Genomic DNA, 23,033 nt, shown 5'->3' on the forward strand with positions numbered 1-23,033 from the left:
TAGTTGTCCTGAAGGTATTATCCAGTTTTGTTGTGGGCAGTTGACATAAAGGTATCATCTAGTTTTGTTATGGTCAGTTCAGTTGAAGGTATCATCCGGTTTTATTGGACTACATTAAATCGGTCCTATTGTGGAGTCCTTACTCCTGAATAACTTTCTACTGATGCCTACAATGAACATTTGAGTCCCGAAACTGTCACCGAAGTCTGACACTTTGTGGTACAGACTGCTGGGACAATTCGATTATTCTACATTCAAAAGAAAGGTTCAACTAATATTTTTGTGTCGTGTTATTGCTGTACAGTCTGTACAGTCCATACTTTACCAAGGGATCAGTCTTCGAGCACAAAGAGAGAATATAGAAGAAGAATCATTCCTGTAGCAGATCAGAATGAGATACTCTTGATAAGCTGTGTTTTGTTTAACCTTCTGTTATAAGCCTATATAAAACTCCCTTGTGGCAATATGGTTAATATAGGTCCATGCCTCATAAAATATTGCCTCAGCGCTGAACGGACGCTCAACTCCAGATCAACAAACCAGCAAGCCTATGTGACGGTGGCAGAAGTAGATATGCTCTGCTTAATGACAAATTGTGTATCTGTGAATTACAGACACATAAGAACCAAATACTTCAATCGGTTAATAATCGATTTTGGTGGTACAACCCGCGTTTACACCTTCTGGACGCTGTAGACAGTATGATAAAGGATGTAGATAGCAGGCGAGAGTCACGAAAGAGGAACACAAGCGAAAATGAAATGAAATGAAATCTTTGAGTTTTACGTCCCACGGTTATGCCGGTTAGGCTAAAGGAGACTGTGATGACGGGTAATGAATGAAATGGTGGAATGAAGAAAGTGGGAGGAAACTGGAGAACCCCGAGAAAACCCCCACACACGGTGATTGTCCACCACAAAGTTCACTTGGCGGGGGCTGGTATCGAACCCGGGACCCCAAGCACCAGAGGTGAACGCTCTACCACTGAGCCACCGCGGCCCCAGGAACACAAGCGATTCGTTGTGGGTTGTGTGTCAAATAAGTAATATGAAATCCTGGAGAATACCATGAGACGCCAACCTAAGGAATACAAGTTTTGACCAGCAACAACTGATAATCTATCACAATGTAAAAGAGAGTAAATACACGGATATAGCCTAAATATTACCGTACGCCCAACCAAGAGTATAATTATGAACATCATGAAAAGATGTAAATACGAAGACTAAACAGAATCTATACCACATAACCACACCATTCATTCATTACCAAGAAACAGATTGGTAATGAAGAACGTCCCCATCGATATTTTGGGGAAACTAAGACAACACCTTAATGGGTGGCGAGAGAATGGATATCCGTACGAGCAGATACATTACTTCAGGTGTCGAGGAGACTCCCCCCCACTTCTTTACTTGCACACATAGAGTGTTTTTGTTCCTAGTATCATACAATCTGCGTATAATAAAAACAAAGCAAAGTACGAAGGTATTCGGTATCACTGGTTATAGTAGCAAACACTTTTATAGCCAAACAAACATACGAATAAACAATAGTTACGTGAACTGCCAAAGTATTCGTTTGAAAAAAAAAAAAATCTTTGAGATGCTTATTGAGAATGAACCACTCTAACATCCTGTTTTCGTATATTTGTCCATTGTCTTTAAACACGTTCAATACACTTATAAAGCAAGGCCGGAGGTTTAGTCTATTTATGACTGAAACGTAGCCCTATTTGTAAACATTTTTCCGATATCCAGCATACCTGTTGACACACACAAAGAATTCCAAAAATTAAATACGCAGCAGTCCTACTCAGCAAATCAGTTGCTTTTAATAACGACCATCAAAATACATTGTGCTTACTATTGCAATAATCGTTCATACTTTGAAACATGATATATATTCAAACCACTGTATGTTCATGGTTACACGAACAGGAAAAAAAAAAAACTGTCAGAAAGAATAGGACATTATGGTTAAGTGGTATAATGCTCACTTCCAATATAAAAGACATTGCCGTTCGATTCCAGAGTATGCGAGCCTTTGAAAGAAGATATCGAATTCATGACTATCAAAAGGTTTATCCCGTTCCCTCTCAATCGCCGCTTTGCCAGTTTTCCATAAGCGTTCATTTGCATTACTATATATTCTGGTCTACAGGGAACAACCACAAAACCACTTAATGTGGAACTAACATAGTACTGATTTGAACTAAGAATTTTTACAATTATTCTGGTCAAACCTTTAAATGCAATAAAACCAGTTGAGAATGCTCCAAGAGCATTGCCAGAACGAACTTAAAAATAACTAATATTTCTTATTAGCTTCTACAGGCTTTATACCAATTGTTCCATGCACTTTACTATTATACCTATTAAACAAATCTTGTAATATATCTATCCATTTATAATTTCCTTGAGTACTAAATCTTTTCCACATGTTTTGTTTAAGAGTTCTGTTAAAACGTTCTACGATATGCTCTTTTTACGAAGACGCTCAAAATTGAAGAATTCGCAAAATATTATCTCTCTATGACTTACGGTTCCCGAGATATGTCTCCTTGAATCTCCTAAATTGGAACTTTTGCTCAATATCTCGGCAACGGTAAGAATGACGCTAAAAATTCCATCACTTCTTTTAGATGGTTTTTGATGCTTTATGGAAAGAAGGGCTCAAAATTGAAAAATTCGCAAATAACACACACACACACACACACACACACACACACACACACACACACACACACACACACACACACAGATAGAGAATTAGATTCGTTGAAAATAGCGAATAGTAATATAATGCATTCGCACACTCCAAACAGTCCTAACTCTTCTTAGATTTTTCATTATCCAAGAATCGTTCACCGTGGAATTCCAGTTGAAAATTGCTATTTTGAATAGAGCTTTCTTGTAAGACTCAGAAGAAAGTAGTTAAGCAACACGATAATTATCACTAAGAATGAGAACCTCATCCGTTAAATCATAAGAACCATTTCAGTGTTATCTCAAGAAGATTCCGAGATTTCTGCCCTCTCAAGTTACGGTCTATCAAGTTATCCAGTTAAATTGAAAATTCCTTGGAGAAAAGATGAAGGAAAATGATAAAACGCCCTAATATTCTCCATTCCACAAGGGCTGCTTCTCTCTCTATTCATACAAATGAATCTTTTACACCAAGTAAGAGATTTCATTTTAAGTTCTCTTGCACAAGAACATCCAAATGTGTATTAAAAAATATTTAACGCCAAAGTTTCAGATGTCCAAAGCATGAAATGAAATTTTTGTTTTATGTCCCACGGTTATGTCAGCTAGGCTAAAGGAGACTGTGATGATGAGAAATGAATATAATGGTGGAATGAATGAGAGAGGAAACTGGAGAACCGAGAAAACCCACGAGCATGGTGTTTGTCCACTACAAAGACCACTTGACGCGAACTGGGATCAAACCAGGGACCCACGCACCAGAGGTGAACGCTCTACCACTGAGCCACCGTGTCCCCTCCAAATTCGTAAGAATGGCTCTCGGGCTCAAACTATCTTGAACTGAATAACAGATCGGCATTGGTATTCCCACTTAAATTACTGCAGGGCCTAAAGGTAATTTTGCACCTCTCAATATGTAAAGTGCAGTAACGAGTCTGCCATAAAATGCAATATTATACAGAAACCTACAAACAGTGATAAAACCACTAGGGGTACAATTAGTAACACAATGGCATATTAATCTTTTGACGGGGCTACGTGGCGAGGGCAAGGAAAGATCCAAGTTACTATGAACAGGGATTTATTTGTAGGCAGGGAAGCCTGGGAATTTCCCCCCTTCTAAGTTTTGTCTTTCTTGTCTCTAAGTTCAGTCTTCCCAGGTAAAATACCCCTTTCATAACCTATATAATCTCTTATAAAGTACAATAATTCAACTTCACCTCTCAATATGTGAAATATTCAACTTCACGTTTTAGTAGCAATCCTTTATAAATATTCCCCCCGCAAACATACAAGAGAAAATGAAAAATGAGCTAAGTATAAACACTAGGATAATAACTAGAGACCGGATGTTAGGCAAAATGCCTATTCTTTAATATTAAAGATATGATCAAAAATGACGTTTTAAAGTTTATATGAGGGGTTATAGTTTCGATTTAAGCCAATTTTATTTTGCCTATTTTGCCTATTTCGACCTTTACTGCCTAAATAATTGCTTTAGTGCCTAATATTGCTTATTCAATGCATTTTCTTCAAAATAAACCTTCATTGGGAAAATATATAATTTACGTAACATAATACACACATATTTACTTCTATTATGTGTTTGTAAACACAAGTTCGTAGTACGTTACAATATATATATATATATATATATATATATATATATATATATATATATATACAGGGTTTGTATGATAAGTAATGAGACCAGGTCTGGAAACATTGTTTTATTGATCTGATCTGTACAGGGACTTAAAAGCTTTCGAAGTACTCTCCTCTTGCGTCGATGCACTTCTGCAATCGATGTTTCCACGCTGCAAACGCCCCCTGGAAGTCAGCAGCCGGCATGTCCTTTAGAAATGTGGTCACGGCTGCTTGGATGGCTGTGACGTCTGCAAAACGGGTTCCTTTCAAGCGTGGCTTCAGCTTCGGGAAGAGGAAGAAGTCGGCCGGGCTCACATCTGGGCTGTAGGGTGGTTGTGGAAGGACTTCCACCCCAATCCGGGTCAAAAAGGAGGTCACTAAGAAGGCGGTGTGGGCAGGGGCATTGTCGTGATGCAACTTCCACCGGCTAGCGATCGCCGGTCTTTTCCGCTTGACGCTCCTGTGCAGTCTCTCAAGGACTTGTTTGTAGAAGGCGGCGTTGACGGCTTGTCCTTGGGGTACAAACTCCTTGTGGACCACCCCCACATTGTCAAAAAAAACAATCAACATTGTTTTCACCTTTGACTTCGACATTCTGGCCTTCTTGGGGCGCGGGGACGCAGGAGTGTGCCACTCCGCGCTTTGACGTTTCGTTTCAGGGTCGTACTGGAACACCCACGACTCGTCACCTGTTATGACGTCATCTTCAAAGTTAGGGTCACTGTTCATGAGGTTCAACAGTTCCTGACAACAATCAACACGTCGTTGCTTTTGTTCGTCAGTCAACACTCGCGGCACCACCCGCACAGATTTTTCTCATTCCCAATTGTTCCGTCACAATCTTGTGCACTGTTGTGTGGTTCATATCGAGTTCATCAGCAATCAATCTCAACGATAATCGACGGTCTGAGTTCAGGAGATCCCTCACTTTTGCCACAGTTTCGTCCGTAGTCACTGTCGTCGGGCGTCCAGCCCTCTCCAGATCCTCAACGCTTTCCCGGCCGTTCCGGAACGCACTGTGCCAACGAAACACCTGGGCTTTGGATAGGGCTTCCTCTTTGTAGGCCTCCGTGATGAGAGAAAGCGTCTGAGTAGCCGTTTTCCCCAGGCGAACGCAAAATTTGATCGCATAACGCTGTTCGATGGAACCCTCCATGTTTGTTGATTTTCCGCCGTGACAAGAATGTTCACAAGGGCTTTGTCCAAGGCTTGTCCGCGCTCCACTAAGGCTCGGAGCCAACTGACGCGCGGTGCGTTGCTTTGCTCGGACCCCCCCCTACATCCTCCATCACCGACAAACCCGCTCCAGCGACACGCGCGCCGCGGCGCGGCGAGTCTCATTACTTATCATACAGACCTTGTATATATATATATATATATATATATATATATATATATATATATATATATATATATATATATATATATAGGATGAACTTCAAAGATGTTCACATACTTCGGGAGGTGATTCGTGACATGAAAAGAAAATTAAAGTCCTCTTGAATTTCACAAATCATCATCTGAAGTATGTGCGCACCTTTATGTCCCGTTCCAGTTGTCAGGATTCGATTTCGATTCCAATTTGGCACCCCTGTCACTCGAACACGACGCAGAATTCGACAACATGCAACAGCACTTTTTGTCTTCTTTTCATGTCACGAATCACCTCCCGAAGTATGTGCACATCTTTCAGATTCACTCAGTATGTGCAATGCATAACATGCCTCGTTTTTGCATATACAGTAAAAGAAGATATTATTTAACAAACAAGTATGTTTCTATATTCTTTGAACATTACCTATGACGAATCTATATTTTAATGGTATTGAGTATTTATCTTTATTATTTCGAGTTACATTTTAGTGCCTATTTTATTGCCTATTTTTTAAATTCTAAGTGCCTATTTGCCTGCCTATTTTCCAGGTTTTTAGTGCCTAAACATCCGGTCTCTAATAATAACAATGCGGGTAGGATACGAAGAACCAAATCTGAGAGATCGTTCGATGATCATCTCCAAGCAGTGTTGGAAATTTGCTGGTAGGGCAAAGTCAGTTCGAAGCTGATAAGCATAATCCTCAAGCAGATGTTGAGTACTTCGTATAGGACACATACAATGGTGGGTCTTCAGCACGAATTAGAATCCATGTGTTAGATCTGTACGTCCGATGCGAAATCGAGAACGTTTCTCCTTTCGAGATTTTGAGCTGGTGGTCCAGACTTCGAGTCTAAGTTTGACACATATAAGTTATTGTTGACAGCCTAGTGCCATTCAAGCTGTCAATATTGATGGAAGTGAGCAGTGAATAGTAAACGCAGAACCTTGCTGGATGTGGGGACGGAATTCTTTCATCATGGGCACTCGAGCTACATAATTGAGAACGAGTCCGTGTGAGCACTAGCCCTATAAGTGAATTGTGAGCCCGAGACCCATCCAAAATGAAATAAAATGAGATCTTTGAGTTTACGTCCCACGATTATGCCAGCTAGGATAAAGGAAACTATGGTGAGAAATGAATGAAATGGTGGAATGAAGAAAGTGAGAGAAAACGGGGGAACCTCGAGGAAACCCACGCACACGGTGTTTGTCCACCACAAAGTTTACTTGGCGCGAGCTAGGATCAAATCAGGGACCCCATGCACCAGTGAACGCTCTACCACTGAGCCCCCTCCCCCCGAGACACATTGAGCTCAGTGAGCCTGAGCTATTAGAAAGAATGAGCCCAATGAGATTAATGAACGCAAGATCGAGCTAATGCAAGCCTTATTGAGGTTAGCGGGCCCGAGCTGAACAAATGTGGAATGAGTAAATGCGAGACCCACTGAGTATTCGAGCCCGCGCGAGACAATTGCAAATGGCCATCTCGGTGGGCTAGTCGGTAAGACATCAACCTACTAACTTGACGGTCCGAGGTCGATCCCCGGTTCAAACATATACCATGTTCTCGTTCCATCTTAGTTCCACTACGACTCAAGGGTTCACAGAGCCCCTATAAAAACGTGGCTGATGCGTGGCGCTGACTATACCACTTCCTGGGTATCTCACCTCCACGCACTCCTTCGGTCATATTGCATTCCAAAAATTGAGAACATCTTTTACATGTAAGAAACATTTAATACAATTTGGCTAACTTTATTTATCTGGTACATCGTTCTATACACTCTACAAATTGCTGATTCCACATGAATTCACGCTTCATCAATACATGTAGAAGCTTATAAGCTGCTAGCAACTCTGAGGTATAGGAATACTGGGGTTTAAAATTGTATCTTATTTCTCTGTCCTATACGAAAGGTATTGACAATACTTATAAAGGTTGTTGTTATGTTTCCTGGTCTCTTGGTAATTTCTCCAGCATTACTCAATTGAGGAAAGAACATTGTTACCCTGTATCTGTAAGACGACATCCGAAGGTCAGTTTAATGATTTACTAAGTGAAGACGACGTCGAAACATTTCAAAAGATTAGACACACTTATCTTCAATGTATGCATACACCGATCTTCCTTATTTGCCAATAGTAAGATAAGATGTCTCAAGGAAATTAAAAAGTGTAAGTTTTCTTCATTCAAAGCTTGTAATTCACTTTCCTCGTGTCATAACCAGACCAACAATTAGCAGGAATATTAAAAGTGGAAAAGGTGGAAATAACTTCTATTAGGTATAATTTATAAAGAGCAGGAATCGGGGAGTACGAGAGACGTGCCCCTGTTGCCTTCACGCTTGCAGTAGAGTATAAGCAATAGGCTCATGCAATTGTTGTTTGTTGAACTCCAGCGCCCCTTTTCAGCACCAAGGCCATATGAGACATGAACCTACAGTTTAAACTAGAAGCCGAACCACAGCAATGCGTTCAAATTTCATTGCTCTCCCACCGAGAATCGAATCCGTGATCATTGTAACCATAGCCATTGAGGGGTAAGTGATATTCAGGGGAATATTCTAGATCTTAACTCTTTCCCCAACAACCTAACACAATTACATGATTCATGAATAACGGAAATAGGAGCTCAAAGATAAGTAGGTACGTTGGTCCGTACCTTTTATTATATATAGGCAAAAGATTAAAAACATGGACATATCGAAATACAGAAAAGTATCAAAATATCCTTAGTAAAATTTTCCGATATCGATATATCGTACAGCTCTACTCAGACGACTCTTAGTGTTACACAAGGTCAGCATGCGAACTATTATCACTGAACTGAAGTTCGCTACCTTTTAACTCACTATGTTGATCCGAAACCTAAAATTCAGTTTCTTCACTTAAGTTAAACATGGGAACATACACCATGACATACATCAGTGAGAAAATGCCATAGCTAATAATAATAATAATAATAATAATAATAATAATAATAATAATAATAATAATAATAATACAAATTTTATAATTCAATAAGATCACTATTTCTAAAGAAACAAAAAAAAAATACCATCTTTTACGACTCGCGTTTATGTCCTGTAAGCTAAAGATGATGACAGCAAGAAAATAATGAAGTTCAGTTAGAAAGTAGAAGAAACCTGTAAAGACGTATTCACAACGGCATAAACCCATATACATAGTTCGGAAAACTGAACCAGAAAATTTTCACACCATATGTAAGCGTGTTACCGCTGGCCTTCGCCATGTCCCTAGGAAAGCCATTAACATGAAATACATATTGAATTTATTTACCTATAACTACAAATGATTATTGATTAAAATAAAAATTATAAATGGTGAAGCAATCTGTGTTGAAATCAGTGGCGGCTTTTGAGAGAAACTAATCGGTAAAAATTTAAATTTTATCCTGAAACTGTGTATATACAAGAATTAATGCATTAGGTTAAATTTCTTCCTTTAGCTTGTAGCGTTAAAATCTACATTTTAACCGATAAGACTTACATTAAGAATCACCACTGGTAACACTTCATTCAGTTTAACTTGGCCGATGAGATTTACGTTAAGAACCACCACTGGCAACACTTCATTTAGATTAACATAGATACCAACATATACGCATTGAGGTACACGATGTTCCGAAATGCGCGCAGGAACTTCAGGCTGATTTATTTGGAATACAGTGTAGGATAATATAGGGAAATAGAAAGCACTACTAATAATGATTCGTTGAAATAATAGAGTATTGTGGGTTAATAGTAACAGCGATAATCTTGATTCATCCTGTGTTGAGACAGCCTTCACTTTGAAATAATTAAAAGATTAAAGCTTGTGAAGTTACATATCTGTAAAGTAATCAACGTTACGATTCATTCCTTCTGTCGTAAGACATTTCATCTAAACAGATGCGCTTTTACATCGAGGTAATTGACTCCCAAGACATCAGGCGGTCCCTGTTTATGAATCATGGCAATTCATTAACGCCAGTGACATAACGATGCCACTTAGAGGCAAATGTAATATGGATTTAGGTCGCACACACACACACACACACATGACCTTGTATTCTGAACTAACAAGTGATCTATTATACATATTAAGATTACTGAATAAATGCGTTTATTTCTTCCAATTGCCACAAGAAATACACTTTTGCTTTGTAAAATTAGTAGTTTTTTTTTTTTATTTTTACGTAAGAAATCTTAATGTAAAAAGTAAAAAAAAAAAAAAACACAATTTTTCAGAAATTACACTATTTATACGAACGCGTAGTACTGAAACCAACATACGCACATGCCTCTGAAAATTTTCTTGAATGTGCTAAGTTATTGTGTATTATTTTGGAGTACAAGTTGAAAGGAATATGAAGAAAAGTGAAACAGATGGTCACCAGCGCTTTGCTCATTTGCTCCACATTTTTAAGAGTTTGGTTTTCCAAGACTCGTCTGTTCGTGTGTCTGTCCAGGAAATTAAAAAAACCTACTTGATGAATTATCATAAATTTTGGCAAGGACGTAGATGGTCAAAAGTTAGCCGAGTTCGCCGATGGAGGTAATATTGAAAGAAAGAGCGGTAAAAAATAAACTATTTCCGGTTTTAAAGTTGATTGCTATAGTGTAGAAATGGTAATAACTAGCGAGAAGCGATTTACTGCAATCGATTAAGCATTCCAAGAATACACTTCATTCCCAAACTCTTTACTAAAACCGAAAATGATAGAAATCCACTACAATTTCTAGTTTCAACGTTGATCTACATCAGTGGCGTAGGGAAGAGGGGGGCGGAGGGGCCGAGCCCCCCCAAAGAGGTCCGACAATGTACTTTGGTGCTTTGATGTTTTTAATTTTTTATATATTTTTATATTTTTTTTGTTTGTAATTTTTCTATATGTACCTATAACAGCACTTGCCCCCCCCCCCCAAACACACATCCTGGCTACGCTACTGATCTACATAGTCTATAGCAAAAACAGAAAGACACCGAGTAGCTTTTTTAAAAAATCATTTAGCATTAAAAAAAACAAAAAACAAACACCACTGCACTCTTTTCTTTATTAAAACCGGAAGTAACATAAGTCAATCACTCGCGGTTTTAAAGTTGATCACTATGGGGTAAAACCCGTAATAGATGGCGAGAACCGGTCTCCTGCAATCAATTAAGCGTCACAAGAATATATTCCATTACCGTTCTAATCTCTCTACTAAAAGGGGAAGTGGTAGAAACCTATTACAATTTCTGATTTCAATATTAAATAAGAAAATATCTCCCAATACAAACAAAACCCCTTTATGTGATGTACACGAGACACTGCTACTTATCCTAAAATATTACGGAAATCAAAATGACACAAAGTCCCCTGCGCAAATAATAAAAACGGAAGTATTTCAGGTAAGGTAGCAATTTTCTAATGATGTTCACTAATACAAATTTTAACGCTAAATTAACTTCCTAATATCTTGTACAGTGCTTTAAACAAAGAAAGTTGTCCATGTACAGTAGATCGTTAACTTTTGCTAGCTAAGGAAAAATTAAAAATAAACTTGTAAACAAACAAGATTAAAATATTGATGTAAACATCATTATGTTTACTTCCATAGTTTTAAAAATAAACGACACCTGAAGACCAACATTGTCTTGGCTAACTTGTTTTTACTTAAAGTAAACCTGATCTTGAGACCAACTTACTGTTCTGACACCCACTACTTTCTTCACTAAAACCAGAAGTGAAAAAGTCACTCATAACTTTTGCTATAAACATTTTTTATTTTTATTTTTATTTCATCCATTCAGTCCCGTAACTTATTTTTTTTTTTTCTGGGAAGTAAACATTAATAATTGGGCCCCCTAGAAAAAGTTGTTTTGGACCTCCCGCAAAATTCAAAAATAGGGCCCTTCTTTCCATGTTTCTCTTAATCTTTGTAGGCCCCCCGGAGCCTGTGGGCTCTCCCACACGCCCCAGGACCCGATTCATATATGATAAATTAATTAAAGGGACAATATTGTCAAACCTCAGAGCCATACAAATAAATATTATATCTAGGGCCCCTAATAGTAGATATTTTTTTTACTAAAATGGGCTCACGAATCATTTTTGTTTTATTTACCTTTTGTATGCTTTTTTCTTTATGTAATGTGAACCTGTTTGATGTTTCATTTGTAATTTCATGTTCGTATCGTATATGGAGTAAGAATATTTTGTCTTAAAGTGGGCCCCCCTCCAACGGCAAGGAGCTTCCCTGGAAGGGGGCAGTTGCCTCCCTGCCCCCCATAAGTCATGGCCCTGATTCCATTTCAGTTCTAAGAAAAAGTAGAACCTTTCACTTAAGTTCATTTTTCTTATTCAGAGAAAGGCTGAAATATCCTACTTATTGTGTTCTTCACAAGAACTGAAATAGAAATACCGTGAATTAAGGGCGTTCACAAGGAAGGCGTTGATTAAAAATGCGAGGTCCTGCTCATCTCAATTCAGTTATCACTGCCGTAGAGGCCTTCAAAATTGGAATGTGCTGCAGCGCAGGGCACAGCCACTGGCGGGAGTACACCGGGTCCGAAAATCCCCAAAACTTCGAGTCAACATATACTTTATCAATAAAACTTATTGTACACAAATCTTTGTACACTTTATCAATACTTGTTTAACAGTAAAATGCAGAGTTTCTTCCAGACCTGTTTTTCTGGGGGGGGGGGGCACTGGCCCCCGGAGAAGACCAAAATAATACGTCTATAATGAACCTATAATAAATAGAATTGTATCAGCAATGCTTCCCCCGGAATACCAAGTGTGCCTCCCGGAAGATCGTTTCTGAAAGAAACACTGGTAAAATGATTGATGTAACATGGGAATTTGGTCTTACATTTCATCTGTACTCTTTCTTTTATAAAGACGATGTAGTTTTACCACTTTTTACTGAAAATATAGGTGGAAGTATTTTACAATTACTAACCTTTTTTCGGGTGTAGAATAATACCCGTTCAATACTACGTAAACGTAGTGACTTGTAATATTGGATCCCTCAAAAAAACTTGGACACCTTTGGACGAAAAATTCTGGGTGCGCGCCAGCTATATAGCGTTATTAGTTTCTTAACACAGAATAATAAACGTTATATTTTAAGTTTTCGTTTAACATCTAGATTTTAAATATATAGTAAATTTGATGTAGTGTTACTTGAAGAAAAAAAAAAAATATGTTGAGTGGGAACCCTTAATTTAGTGGTATCCCTAAGTATGTCAAACAATTCCCCCCTATCGTGCAAAATTTCAAATTAAAAATAATATATATTAGTTTAAATATCCCTTTCCTTTCTATTTAGGAAAATTTTGGATGGGGGGTGCGCATCAATAAACATGGAGGTATAAAATCCTTACGTAGCCTAACGAAATCTTATGTTAACAACGCCACGATCATATTCTTTAGACTACAGAAAATGAATGATACATGGCTTGAGAGTGAAGAGGAAGGAACCTTTCGCCCCACATATGAGCACTTTAATCATTTAATTGGTTTTTATCCCGCAGCCGTAGTTCCCTAAGAAAAATAATATCGTACTTTTATGCCACAGTATCTAGCCAGTTTCCGTCCAGAAATTCGTTCCCACCTCCCACTACTGAGGCTTTTAGTATATTAAGGTTCATTGATACTAGCTGTATAGTGTTTATTCTTTCTTAATAAAAATAAAATTTGTAACAAAAGAGATCGGAAATACTATGAGATATTCAGAATGCTTGCGCGTACAGTCTGAGATCAAGATTATATTTGTAATCAGAATATCTCGCTCTAGCTCAAATTGTCAGAGATGAAATTTTATTTCAAGTCCAAGAAGGTTCAAGTTGATAACTTCACTTATTTACTTTTCGGATGCTGTATTGTTACTCGACGCATCTGATTCATTATAACATTAAGCAGGCAAGTGTGCAGGAATTCATATCGCGAGGGGTCCAAATTCAATATGAGAAAGTATATTAAAATTTCTAAAATTACTCCTAAAAGTAGACTAAATTTACATAAAAATAGGATTTACTGGGGTTTGTATCCCCAGAAACCACCCTTTGCATGCGTCCCTAACATTAAGGGTGAGGCTGGATACTTATGCCTATATTACAGTTGAACAAATAAAATTGGATGAAAGTATGATAGGACAGCCTAAAGAGGGAAAACAAGTACGTAACAAGCGAGATTTGAGGATCTGGGTTTCATTTTGACGCCAGTTGGCGACCATAAACATGAACTATGTGTAATAAGCTGGATTAGGCATTCTTACCAGTTTCAGGCCATTGATCAAAATCAGTAAATGAGCAGATAATAGGTATCACAAGATTATTACTGTTTGATAAAATTAACTCTCGTGAGAACAATAACTCAATCCAAAGAATAATGTGTTTTTAAAACTTAACTCGTACGTTGGCCGCATACGGTTTGAGGAGCGAGAAAAACAAAAGGGGAAAGCCAGGGGTATAAGTGGGTCTTGAAAGGTAGGGGAACGCATGACGTCACGCCGTCCCCCTTGCCTATCTTTGCCCATTGTAATTTTTTTAGAAAGTGGGGAACGCTACAGATATTTTCTGGAAGTGGGGGAATGGCGTCCCCCGTGCTGTCCCGCACTTTTACCCCTGGGGAAAGCTAAGTCAATTGGGGATAGACTGGAACTATTTGAAGTACTGTAGATTTCCTTAACGTGGTGTCTCAAGGTACTGATGGTAAAAAATTATTCTCATGATGTTAGTGAATGAATAGTGCTAATGAGCATTTATCTCCTTATTCTGGTCGAATGCCCAACTACTATGCTCCGAAGTTAAGGGGAGACGCTGTTGATGATCATGAACGAAATGGTTCAATGAAGAGTGAGAGAAAACAGAAACCCCACCCGTCCCCCGCAGAAAAGAATAACCACGCATACGATGTCCGTAAACCACAAAGCCCACTTAGCGAGAGCTGGCATCGAACCAGTGACCCCAAAACTCACGAGTGTGTATCACTGAGCCATCGTAGCTCAATATGCATCAGTGATCGCGACGCTGACCACATTTGCCTTCTTCCAATTTTCATTAAAAATCATTTCCTATATCTGAAGTATCCTTTCAGTTATTTTCAAACTACATATAAATTGTAGATAGGATAAGTCTTGTTATAAATGAGTCAGTAGTCAGAGAATAACATTAATGGTAAAATATTTTATGTATTATTATTTTTTGTTATTACTCTGCTTGGGCGGATGCACCTTTTGAACTTTCCTGGTGATAGTGATGGCAATACAACCGGGTTGAAGGGTATCATCCTATTCAGCAGCGAGGCTATTTGAGACTTGGACGTACAGCTTAATGTGGGATCCAAACCCGGGTCTCTCGTAAAACGATTGGGGAGCTAACTGAGTAGAAGTGGGTAACTAAGAGCAGAAAACCAACATTGACAAGTGAAACCGGCATAGGGACTACACACCACCTCCCTATCATGAATACTACACAACCTTTAATGCGACTCCATTTTCCACGGAGCTCGGCTATTTGCCAATAGAACATGAAGGATAGTCGCAAGAAACTATTATTTAAGGTATCATTACAAAGTATCGTTACATACTATCTCATATTTAGAGGGAAAAACTCTTCGAAAATACTTGTCAGAATGGGTGTACTAAAATAAGCTTACTAAAATTTTTTACTCACTGTGAAGTTGTGACGACTACAAATTTCCAAACAAGTTAAACCAACTCATACCTTGAACAGACAAGCAAAAACTCAAAATTATCAACTTTTCAGGAAAGCAATTTGAAGACTAGCAATGCTGTAGGTTAGCATGGGTGGGGAGATGACAATTGCTTCCTGGGAGGGAGGGAGGAGAAAATCTATACTTTCACTTGCAATGTTTTTACACAAAACTCTCTTAGCCTTTAGAATCATTTATATGGTTCTTCACGATGAGCTACACTGCAAACTTTAGCCTCGTTTTACGCTCGATAATTATGCATTTTTACAATGGAGATCAGCCCCAGCACCAATAATCGAACTCGTGACCATACACGACTATTCGCTAGTTCAGTGAGGGAGATTAAATTCAACATAATTGTACAATATTTTCATCTTCAAATAGGTGCTTTATCTGGCAGTACCTGCACAGTACGGACACTTTATCTTAGTATTTTTAAAAATTATAATTTCTTTAGCCATTTTCACTTTTACACTTATGAAATGAATATTTTAATTAATATAGATTTGAAGACTAGAACAAGACTATATGAAATTAAAAAGGACAATATTATCAATACATGGCAGAAATGCTAATTTCTCCTAGTTATTTAGATTTTGACGATTTCCTTCACAACCAATCAGCAGCGCAAAATTAGTTATGTATTTAAGTATTTATAACTAGCACAGGCATTTTTTAAATAAAAGCATTAACAATAATAATAAATAAATAAATAACAGAATACAAAAATGTAATATTCAGTTAAATACAACAACCCTGTCTGAACTCTATGGTGTTAAAGTTTATTTACATGTTTAAGTATTTTAATTAATATTATATTCAGTTCTTATTTGTTGAAGTATAATAGAACATAACTTGCAAGGTATTGTGGAAGTGAACTGCTAAGATGGCCAAAGAAGACATGATAATCTTCCCATTAACCCATGCCAGACAATAGTTCAAGGTTATTTTGCTCCCGGCAAAGAAAAAGCGCAGCAACCACCGCCACGACAAGACTCATCGCTATGTTTAGCGGAAGCACTACATCAAATGAAATAATTTTCAATTACTTTTTAGTTTCTTGCATGCACTGCTTAACTTGATTCACTAATTAATTTTGAATTAAAAAGTTGTCGTGGAAATTAAGCCATGTGACCATTGCGTGAAACAAAGTGTAAAGCAAGCCAAGCATAAGCACCGAATAATTCGCAAACAGAACAAACGTTTCTGACAATATAATCAAACTCAGCATTTGTCGCGACAGTTACACTTGACTACACAACCAATACCAGATTCACAAGTCGAAACTCAAATCATCATGATTTTAATGTAAAATAATATTGAAATTCAAAATTGTACTAGAGAAAAACATATTTTGGTAATGACTATAATTGTCAGACTGTTTTAGATCTATACTTCACTAGCTGAAACACCCGTTCTCCACACGGGTTCCGAAAGCATTTACATTTTCTTTCACACTCTTAGAAGCGGAATTTTTGAAAATCCAACCCCTACGCTTATCGTTCTATATTCGACTAAACTTGGTCTTATATGTCATCGGGTACTTCCACATTTAGCTTAGCCACCCCGAAAACTATGGATCTGAGAAATATTGGTCAATTGTTCTATTTTTATTCAGTATTCTCCTCAGTGACCCTGAAGACTAAGGATTCGCCACTAATAGAGGTCGTTTTTGATTAATTTTACTTGTTATCCCCTTCCATACTTGTATCTGTCCCCCTACAGTATTTTTTTCCAGGTTGTAAATCATGTGGGAACAAAGTTTGAAACATTCCGAAACTATGCTGGAATATACAAAATACATACACTTTTACACACTTATTTTGGTATTTGGTAACCTTTCCTAAAATTAAAAAAAAAAAAGAAAAAAAAGAAAAAAGGACGTCCTACAATATAAAATCATATTTTGAAACTAAGTTCGAGAATGTATCCAACACTTTTATTATAACTGACATATACAGCGATTCCGAACCAGTATACCGCAGTACTCTATCTTGGAGCGAGATTTTGACATAGTAATTTCTTACATCTAAAATTATTCCTCCCCTTCCCCTTCACTATTCCTAACGCTTTCTTATTCTTTTTCGTTTCGATGTGCATAATTTTCTCCATTCTTCTCTACACCTACATTTTGAAAGAAGAGTTTTTTCGTCGCTTTGTGTTGTGTCATATTTTCAAATAGCAATGTCATGTGTACACCAATTGAATTAATTTGGTTTGTGTTGTGTGATATATTTTCAATATATGTTGAGACAGGAAGTAGTAAAACCACGTTCGGTTTCAGTAGAGAGATTAGAGTGGAGATATAATATAATCTTGGGTCGCTTAATTGATTGCAGAAAACTGCCTCTCGCTAATTCACTGCACATCGATCAACGTTAAAACCGGAACTGGCCTATTTCTGTCATATTTGGTTTGAATAGAAGGATGAGAGAGAGAGAGTCAGGAGGTTTAGTTTTTTTTTTTTTAAACACCTCTCGCTATCTTTTCGTTTTTGATTTTTCTGTATACCAATATTGAAATGTCTATCACTTCCGGTTGTATTAGAGAGTTAATAATTAAGATTAAATGTATCCTTAATCGATTCCAGGAAAGAGTTTATCGCTATATATTACCGTTTTTGCTACATAGTGATCAATATTAAAACCGGAAATAGTTTATTCCAACCACTTCCGGTTTGAATACTATCATCATCAACGAACTCCGTTTCTAACTTATGACTCTCTCTAAATCCTGGGCAAAATTGACGGAAATCCACCATGTTGTTCTTGAGATTTAGGTTTCCCGGCCGAACGGACACACGGACAGAGAAAATATATTCCAGTTAAAGGAGTTTTGGTAAGCCAAACTTCTTTAAAAAGTAAGTAATTATTGTATATGTTTACTCGGGTTCATTGTACTAAGAATGCCTGGAGGAAACTACGAGTACTATTGAAATCAGGTGGGTACTATCCGAAAATTATCATCAATAAGAGGAAAATCTTAGAACAGGACGATATAGTAAAAAAGGGTTTGACTTTTGTAAGTTATCTCAAGGTACTATTGAATTTTATAAACACACAGAAGACTTTGCATCAGGAGCGGCTTTAGGATTTTAATTTTGGGTAAGCCCGTTCCCTCGCTCATGGATACATGTATTTTTCAAATTTTTTGGGTAGGCCCATGCCTACCCGCTAAAGCTGCCACTGCTTTCCATACGACTTTTCGCTTTTAGGGTCGGGTGTCTATAGTTCGATACATTTCGTAAACACTATCCTCAAAACAATTCTACTAATAGCCACTTTTACATTTATAATATAGAAATACCTTAAAAAAAAAAAAAAAAAAACCCTCGGGCACGAAGCTCTGTAGGCTCTAAACCAACCGACAGGTGATTATCAGTTGAAAAATGTGTAGACAATAATGCAACTGTTAACTATGTATCTAAGTATTACAACTCACGCTTGAGTCCTTTAGACTAAAGAACACTGAATAATACATGAAGCTAACTAAATTAATGAAAGGAAAATACAGTACACCTATGACCTAGGCGAGTTCCGAAACTGCGACAACAAAATATTAAGATTCCCAGCCTTATGTTCTAGACCAGTCTTTCCTAATTGGTAGTACGCGGTCCCTTGGGAAGGGGGGGGGGGCGGATCATAATTTAAAAGATATGTTAATAATAACGCGGAATTCACTGTATGCGTAGAACAAATAAAGGTGCGTAAATTAATTGTTTAGGTGAGCTACTCTTTTTTTTTTCCTTTTTGTTTTCAAATCGAAAACAATGTTACTATTTCGCTAATTTCTGTTAGGCTAGATTTGGTATTGTGAATTATCACTTATCTTCATCTAAACATAAACTAATATTGCTGTCTATATCTCAACTACTATGACCACAACTCGGAAGTAGTTTGAGCAGTGGCGGATCTAAAAGGTAAACACTGGGAAGGGGGAGGCAGAACCCAGACTATGAGTTTATTATAAACTTTCAAAAATATATAAATAATAATTTCAATTATTTTTGTCTCACGAAAACTGGGGGGAGGGCTACGCTCCAGGTCCCGGGCGAGATCCGCCACTGAGTTCGAGACCATTCGAATAGCCAACCAGCTTTCACTGACAAGTTCGCTTAGTGATGATTCCAGGTCATGACTCGAGAAAAATACATCTCACCAGGGGCCGTACCTCCAATCATGCTCTAGAGCGCTTATCTCTGGTGCATGGGGTCCCTGGTTCGATCCCCGACCAAGTAAGTTTGTGGTGGACAGCATCGTGTCCGTAAGTTTTCTCCCGTTACCTTCCCATCTTCTCATTCCACCAATTCTTCCATCATCATTCACTTGCCTCAATCATTCATCTCTCTTAGCCTCAAGGGCATAACGGTGGGATGTTAAACTGAAAGATTTCTTCTAATCGTGCATAACATTTTTGCAGTACTACCTTTCATTCCCCGTGTATTGATTTTTTTTTTTCCGGGAGGAAGGCAGTGGAGTTATTTTGAAATCACCACTGGGTTGGCTACTATCTTCTTCATTAATGTAGAAGTTATTATATTTGTCCATGTTTATAAACAAAATTCTGTTTTTAAGTTGTAAGCCGGTAATTTACCTGAAACTGATGTAATTATTTTATTACACCAATTTCCTTTTAATTTCATCAACAGATACCCTTTAATTAGTCCCTTTGTGTCTAACTCGTCTTTAATGTGCGTAATCTGGGTTCGAAATGAAATCTTGGAGTTTTACGTCCCACGCTTATGCCGGTGAGGCTAAAAGAGACTGTGATGATGAGTAATAAATGAAATGGTGGAATGAAGAAAGTGGGAGGAAACAGAAGAACCCCGAGGAAACCCACGCACACGATGTTTGTCCACGGCGTGGGCTGGGATCGAACCCGGAACCCCAAGCACCAGAGGTGAACGCTCTGCAACTGAGCCACCGCGGCCCCAATCTGGGTTCGATTCCAACAGGTTAGAATCCTACATTAAATTATAGTTCCGCACCTCGTATTAAGTTTTGGTGCTTCTAAGGAATGTCTAGATCCAACTAAGATAAATTTAAAAGGGAAAGAGATCAAATACTAAATTGTAAATACCTCCGAGTCCTCTGTTAACAGATATTTGGCGCTTTCCTCTTGTCATTCTTCTAATTAAAAGTTTAACACTACACTTAGAAACACTGACAATATATTTCAACTATTACACCACTGTCTCTTAGCACTCAGATTCAACACCATTGGACGAACTTCCAAAGCAAGGCTTACTGTCTGCTGGAATGCACGAAACTCTCTTCCACGGCAACTGGCTCTCAGACTGAACAACTCTGTTTTGCCATCGTTCCTCAGCCACTTCTCCAGTTGTTGCATCTCATGCTGTGAGCACCAGGTGGCTCTCAGGTATGTTACACGCTCACGCCCGCAGTGACGTATGAGGTGACCACTGTTACTTTATTTTCTTTAAGAAGAAAATGCCATACCAAAATAAACAAAAGTGATTAGTTTTATGACGTCATACAATGCTGTCAATTATTGACAATTTTTTGGACTTTTTTCCACTTCTTGAATAGCTTTTCCAGTCTTTAGAGATTACATGGTTTCTGACCTTGAGGCTGTACGATAGTTGTTTTTACATTGCCCATGAGTTTTGGAGAAAAAAAAAAGTGTTTACGTAGTAAAAAATTAAACTTTGATACTACTTCTATAATCTTTGACGTCAGCTGCTCTTAAATAACAATTTGAATTTTTCGTATGTCTTCAATCAACATGTTTTGTCTTCCTTTGGCTTACTCATTGCAGTATCAAGTGCCTGACCAATATGACAATCTTCTTAGTTTTTACTTCGAAGACTAAAAATATGTAATAATTATCGATACTTGAACTTCTGAACCTTGCATTTTAGGACTCGAAAGAGGTAAAGTGAGCTTGATTCAAAATGTGAATATGAGGGAGAACGGAGAAGACAAAGAGTGGCCAATATTAGTACAGTTTTCTTGATGTACGAAAACTAACAATTTTATAATGTAAATAAAGAAGTACTAAAAATATAACAATCTGAAAGATCTGTACATGTGAAATCTAACATCTCCCTCCAATATTTAAAAGTTAACGACGCCAGTGATGCTGTAAGCTAAACTCCTATCTGTTTCCCCAATCTGATTATTTTACATTTCCGACGGAAATCTTGCCTTTGGAAAATGCGAATTTGTCTATACAGGTAATATCATGTTATTCACTCAGGTGGAATTTGATTCACTTAGGGGCCGCGGTGGCTCAGTGGTAGAGCGTTCACCTCTGGTGCATGGGGTCCCGGGTTCAAACCCTGCTCCCGCCAAGTGAACTTTGTGGTGGACAAACACCGTCTGCGTGGGTTTTCTCGGGGTTCTCCCGTTTCCTCCCACTTTCTTCATTCCACCATTTCATTCATTTCTCATAATCACCGTCTCCTTTAGCCTAACCGGCATAACCGTCGGACGTAAAACTCAAAGATTTCATTTCATTTGATTCACTTAGAGTAAAATTATAAAGAATCACATATCTTTAGTTTTGTCCACAAGACGAGACAGCTTTTCCAATAGGAACATATATCCTTTTCGAGATGAGACAGTAATTTCAGGATATCTTTTCGAGACGAGACAGCTCTAAAAGTTGTCTCATGTGCAACACTACACATTGTTTCTAGACATGCGCAGAAATGATCTCTTCTTCCCCACACTACGCAAGTCCAGGTTCTATTTGTTCAGTTCCATCATTTGAATTCTGAGTGATTCATTGAATTAAAATTCACGAATATCACTTTTAATGTTTGATTGTGCCAGAGACGCACCTATGAGTGGGTTCATCAGGTCCGGACCTCCCGAAAATTCATAACTTGATGTACAGTTGTACACTTTCTTAACAACACTATACTTGCTTACAAGAGAAATGATTGAATTAGGATAAAATTTGATCTTGCATTTCATCCATACTCTTTCTTCTTAATATATGTATAAACATCTTTTATTATTTTTTCTGGCAATACAGGTGGCAGTACTTAAGAATTAGTAATCGTCTTTCGGATTAAAATAACACTGGTTTAATACTTATATAAACGTAGTGTCTTGTAATATTGGACTACCCCAAACTTCGGACTCCTTCCAACAAAATCTGCGGGGTGCGCGCCTGGGTTGTGCCAACCTAAATCGATCATGCAGCAGCCTGCTCAAGGTCCCCCCTATGTCAATCCATATCCTTCCAGAGTTTAGATCTTTCTTACTTGTTAAGTACAGGCCTACTTTTGTAAATGGGTACATTTGGCACGTGCTCAGGGGCCTAACGTTCGCGAAATGTCAAAATGAGGAAGAACAAAGAATATGAGAGAACACCCTTAAGATAGAAAACATCCGTTGAAAATTAATTATATTAGAATAAATATGATAACTATGAAAGATGAGAGACATGCCCTTTATTGTGAATTGTGTTTGTTTCTGTGGTATATTATTAATAACAATGTGGGTCTACTCTTTATCAGCAGAGAAAGCGAGAGGTAAGGAGTCTTGGTTCTGTGAGCAGTCAAAGTACGGACAAGTTGATCCTGGACGAATGATCGGAGTGTGATTTATCACAGTTAGTCCTCTTC

At 37.9% G+C, this 23,033-nt stretch overlaps 1 protein-coding gene across 1 annotated transcript in view; it reads right to left on the reverse strand.

The window, feature by feature from the left end:
- LOC145662859 (uncharacterized) overlaps nt 1-20,818 on the reverse strand; it is a 119,555-nt gene extending 98,737 nt beyond the window's left edge. Inside the window, exon 1 of the mRNA XM_081728795.1 lies at nt 20,516-20,818. The gene's annotated coding sequence lies outside the window, so the exon portion shown is untranslated. The remainder of the gene's footprint in view (nt 1-20,515) is intronic.
- Between the last annotated feature and the right edge of the window lie 2,215 nt (nt 20,819-23,033).

Source organism: Thermobia domestica, chromosome 10 (assembly GCF_964235325.1).
Source record: "Thermobia domestica chromosome 10, izTheDome1.hap1.1, whole genome shotgun sequence".
Lineage (NCBI taxonomy): Eukaryota > Metazoa > Arthropoda > Insecta > Zygentoma > Lepismatidae > Thermobia > Thermobia domestica.